Source organism: Peromyscus maniculatus, chromosome 1 (genome assembly GCF_049852395.1).
Source record: "Peromyscus maniculatus bairdii isolate BWxNUB_F1_BW_parent chromosome 1, HU_Pman_BW_mat_3.1, whole genome shotgun sequence".
Lineage (NCBI taxonomy): Eukaryota > Metazoa > Chordata > Mammalia > Rodentia > Cricetidae > Peromyscus > Peromyscus maniculatus.
Window position 1 is genome coordinate 31,947,693 of NC_134852.1, and position 6,000 is coordinate 31,953,692.

Below are 6,000 nucleotides of genomic sequence, written 5' to 3' on the forward strand. Positions count from 1 at the left end.
ATAGGAGAAAACAACCTCACATTTCTCATTATAATTCAGGTTCTCACAACACAAGCCACCACCTTCTCACTGAGCAAGTTCAGGCATTCCCTGGGCTGATCTGCAGCCACAGCATGTCTGACATTGGGTCCTGTCCCAGTGCTGGTACATCTTGGAGGATGACTGATAATCAGGTCTGTCTTAGAATTTCTATTGCTGTGAAGAGACACCATGACCACGGAGACTCTTACAAAGGAAAACATTTAATGGGAGGGCTTATGGCTTAGAGATTCAGTCCATTATTATCATGATGGAACATGGTAGCATGCAGGCAGACATGCTGGAGAAGAAGCTGAGTTTTCTACAGTTTTGATCCAGAGGCAACAGGAAGTAAACTGAGACCCTGGGTATGGCTTGAGCATAGGAGAACTTAAAGCCTGCTTCTAAGTGACACACTTTCTCCAACAAGGCCATATCTACTCCAACAAACCACACCTCCTAATAGTGCCACTCCCTGTTATCTTGTGCAGGACAATTACATTCAAACCACCACATCCCACTTCCTGGCCTCCATAAGCTTGTAACAATATCATAATGGAAAATATATTTAGTCCAGCTACAAAAGTTTCCATAGTCTATCACACATCAACAATGTTTAAAAGTGCAAAGTTCAAAGTTTCTTCTGAGATTCATGCAATCTCTTAACTATAATCTCCTATAAAATAAATATTAAAAAACATATGCTTTCAACATGTAATGGCACAAGATTTACATTACTCTTCTAAAGTGTAGGGAAGGACGCATATCGAGGAAATACTGGACCAAAGTGAGACTGAAAATCATCTGGACAAACTCCAAACTCTGCATCTCCAGGTCTTACTTCAAACTGCTCTTCAGATCTACAGCTTCTTTCAGCTGTGTTGACCACAACACATTACTCTCTTGGGCTGGTTCCACTCCCTGTTACAGCTCTTCTCAGCAGGTATCCCAGGGCTCTGGCATCTCCAACATCTTGGGGTCTCCAAGGCAAGCCAAGCTTCTCCTTCACAGCTTCACACAATGACCTCCTGGTCCTCCATTTAGGGACACCCCTGACACATGCCTAGCCTCAGTGGTTTTCCTTAGTCAAGGAGGAAAATTCCATAGCCCATTTCTTCTATCCTTAATCCAGAACCAGGTGGCCAAAGCTGCCATGTTCTGCTGCTTGCTGATGCTGTAATGTGACCCCCTTGTTTATTTTCATCTTCACCAATTTTCTGTTTTTCTTGGTTTCCTTCACTGCCTAAGCATGTCTGTCCTGAAATTCTCTTCATAGACCAGGCTGGCTTCAAACTCAGAGATCCCCCTGCCTATGCCTTCCAAGTATTGGGATTAAAGGCGTGTACCCCCACACCCTAATTTAAGCTTTTCTTTAATTTCTTTTCACCTGTTGGAAACTTAGCTTCGTAGGATCTTGCCCTGAGGCCACCACTCCCTGTATTCCATTTCTTAATATGTTTATCTCTTTGAATACTAGAATTAGTTCCATTCCACTCCCTCGTGCCGTTTCTCCTCAAATTGTACATTTTGTATTTTTTCCGTGCTCAGCTTCCTCTTTTTCATTATAAATCTGTATAAGTGTGGCCAGTCATAAAAACACAACAGAGTATATGCTAGGTGGTTTTGAGATTTCCTCTGCCAATGGAATTAATCCAAAACACTTCACTTTAGCCTCAGGCAGACTTTTGGGACAAGGACAAAATGCAGCCATATTCTTCACAAAAATATCACAAGAACAATCTCTAGGCCACATATTAATATTCTTCTCCCCTGAAATCACTTGACAGGGCCCCATAGTTCAAATAACTCAACACCAATGTCTTCCATGTTCCTACTAGTCTGGCCCATTAGCAGTACTTAGAGCATTCCACTACTTTCCTAATCCAAGCTTCCATACTCCACATTACTCCAAATGAAAACATGGTCCAGTCTATCACAATACTCAGTCCCTGGTACCATCTTCTGTCTTAGCTAGGGTTTCTGTTGGTATGAGGAGACACCATGACCACTGCAACTCATTTTTTTGCTATAGCAGAATTATTTGTTGAGAGTGAAGAATATCAATTTTGAAACAATAATAATATGACCTTAAAAAACACACGCCAATTCAGTTAACTTTACTTTGTTATTTATTTAGATGGAAATTTCAATAGAATTTAACACCTGATTGAAGCCTGCTCATTTTGTGTCTCAGTTCACCATCTTTGTTTTTCTAGTAACCTCCTCTGATAGACTGTCTGTAGTTGCATACATAGATCTTGAAAAGCATCCATTATTTTTCCTTCTTTTTTTTGGAATTCTCAAAAGCCAATTGTCATTTGAGAGGTCCAAGCTCACCTTCTAGAGAATGACACCTTGTAGAGCAATAATAATCTCTTCTAGGCAGCCCTCACTCAGTAGAAGTTAAATTGTTCTTCACATTTAGATTAACCACAGAGTTCATGAGCCAACATAGAATGGAAAGGTATAAAGGTTAACAGGAATTTAGATGAGATGAGTCAGGGAAAGCAGATGAATAGAATTCATGTAGGTATATCAATTAATAAAAAATTAAGCAAGTTAGTCACAAATGAAGTGAATTTTATATGATATCCACAATAATTAACCTTTTAAATCGTAATCCTCAAATGCATGATAGGACCCAGAGTTTATTCTGCAAATTTAAAATGCAGGATATTATCCATTATATTTTACTTCAAGATTTGAAGTTTAAGAGTGTGTCTGTCTAATCCAACCTGTTCTCACTGTTCTATTATTTCTGAAAAAATCCATTTCCCTGTTTTGGAAACAAAATTCTATATAAGTAACACCAACAGTTAATTTTGTCAAATTATCATAACCTAAAATTATCATGGAAGAGAGAGAGTTTCAGTAAAGAAGAGTATACATTGGTGAATCTATAGGTGTATTAGCTGCTGTATGGTGACTTCCCCTGAATTAAAACATCCTCTTTTGGGGGGGCGGGGGAGGAGATTCAGGAAGCAAATGAAATTCACAAGTTTCAGGAAGTTTCTGAAGCTTAAAATATTCATAAGTCCATTCCCAAGGTTACACACAGGCTAATAATTGCTGGGGAGAAGAGAATCTGAAATCAGTTGAACTGCCTATGAGTCACATGAGGAGTGCAAATAGATGCAGTTTCCATGAGTCATCATCCATGTTGGGGTGGTCTTTTTGATATTGTCTTCTGAAGTTCAGTACCAATATCACTTTAATATTATAACCCTAAAGGAAAAGTGAGCTGTTTGTTACCCAATGTTAAAAAGATTAGCTACACTAGCTAATATTCCTAGTAGTGCTTCTCCTTGTTTTTAATACATAATCTTTTCAGATACCATCAAACAGGTAAGGAAATAGATTATAATAATATCAAATTTTAAACTGTAAACCTTATTAAAAGCAGTTTTAGTGTGAGACTTTCCCCTTTTTCTGAATGCTAATTTCCTGGGGCCTAACAAACAACACACACTTGATCAATCTTCAGAGTTACAAATATTTGCTAATCCTCACTAGGAAATAATCTGTACTTCACAAAAAGTAAATAAGAAATTTTTACAAAGTAAAATAGTAATGAGAGTATTATGTGTTTTTATTACTTTATTTTATTTTTTATGTTTTTATTATTTTATTTTTAAGATTTCATGTGTGAAAACAAGTGTAATTTTAATAGGCCATCCAATGTGTTTGCATGAGAGATTCTTATAATTTATTGGATAATAAGTAAGTGTGCTATTACGTATTTCTACCATAAAAATAACAATTGTAAACCAAGATTGACAAGTACATTAAAAACATATGTCACTATGTTGAATGTGATTTTTTGACTCCATGGAAAATAAAAACACAACATTTTAAGAATGACATAAGTAATAGAAAATTATTTACACTGAAATTCTTGGATTTTTTTTTTTTTTTGGCCATTAAGCAGTACTTAAAGAATTCCCCTGCTTTCCTAATACAAACTCCCATACTCTATACTACTCCAAATAAAAACATGGTCCAGACTATCACAATATCCAGTCCCTGGTACCATCTTCTGTCTAAGTTAGGGTTTCAGTTGCTGTTAAGAGACACCATGACCACAGCGACTCTTATAAAGGAAAACATTTCATTGAGGTGGTAGCTTACAGTTTCAGACCTTTAGTCTATTATCATCATGGAGGGGAGCATGGCGGTGTGCAGACAGACATGGTACTAGAGAAGGTGCTGTTACATTGATCCACAGGCAACAGGAAGTGGTTTGAGACACTGAGCTTGGCTTGAGCATAGGATACCTCAAAGTACACCCCCACAGTTACATACTTCCTTCAACAAGGCCACACCTACTAAAACAAAGCCCCATGTCCTGATAGTACCACTCCCAATAATCTTATAGGTACCAATTACATTCAAACTACCACAAGGACTCAGGACCTAACAGCTTGTCTCACATTGGCCTCCAGCAATACAGTCACCTTGCTAGGGACAGGGGCAAGAGGAGAGCCATTATGAAGACCTGAATGTTCTAGAAAAGGTAGTTGACAACAAGAGCACACAGTGTGATGGGGACAAGTGACTTATGAAGAGGTCTCAGTTGTTGGAGTATATTGTGTCTGGAAGTTCAGAATAAAGCCAGGAAACCCTGTCGAGAACCATTCAGCAAGAAGGGCTCCATAAAGTTGTAGCACAAAGCTGTATTCTCAGAGGAGCCACTCTGCCAATAGACTTACTCTACAGTACCCAGCAATTGTGCATCACCTCCTGGTGACCATCAGCCGGGTGCTCCACCACCAGGACCTGCAGCTGCTCCTCAGCTCCACCTGCCAAAACTCACCTGCATTCTCTACTGTCTGAATCTGGGAAGATCCCACTCCTCGGCTCTCAGGAGGGTGGTGGGAGAACCAGCTTCTCATAGACAAGTGAGAATAGGGTGTGCTGAGGGGAAGTGTGCAAAACTACACCCCATTTCTAGGGTGACCCTGAAACCCAGAAGCCATCTGCTCCCTCAGGAGCAGATAGCATCTGTCCCATTGTGGCTGTCACACCCTTCTGATCTTCTAGGTGAGGGCGCTACTTCAAGTCCTTGGGAAGACCTTGCTCCTACTGTTTAAGATACTGTCTAGAATGTTCCACAACATCCCCTTCAAGACCCATGTACATAGATCTGAAGTGACTGAGCCCTTAGGGGCACAGCTTCACAATTACAGACAGAAGAACTGGGCTCTGAGTGTCGAGCCATTGTGCCTAGAACACTGCCCCTTCAAGTAAAGCTGGGTCCTGCCTTGGTTTCCCATCACCAGGTCATGCCATTACACCTTCCACTTGAGGCCCTTGTGGGCCAGGGACTGTATCAGGAATTTCAATTCCAGGCCTGTGTGTGAACTGAGATTGGGGCTGTAAAAGCAGCCACACTTGTCTTAGAGATGACAGGGTCACATGATCTCAAAAAGGAGCATATCTGCCCTCTAGAGCAGTGGTTCTCAACCTTCCTAATGCTGCAACCATTTAATACAGTTCCTCATGCTGCAGTGACCCCCCAACCACAGAAGTATTTTAATAACTATAATTTTGCTACAGTTGTGAATCATAATGTAAGTATCTGATATGCAGGATATCTGATATGCAACCCCTGTCAATAGGTAGTTCATAACCCCTCTCAAAGGGGTTGAGACCCACAGGTTGAGAATTTCTGCTCCAGTGGAAGCTTCCTGCCAGAAGGAGCAAAGCAGTCAGGTAATGGGAAGAAATGGGGAGAAGCAGCATGATGTGAAGGGAGGACCCACAGGAGACTGGAGGGGTCACAGTGGGGTTCAAATGTTGTCAGTGTTCATGAGGAGCTGAGTCAGCAAGGAGCTTATGGAGTCTGATTCCCCAAATAGCAAAGCTAAAGGCTGGAGAGGCACCTGGGGAGTGGAATAGTCTCCAGAATGCCCCTTGCTGCTTCTGAGCTTCCTCCTGCTTGCTGCTGCTGTGTTCCTGCTGTATGCGACATGGTGTGCATAC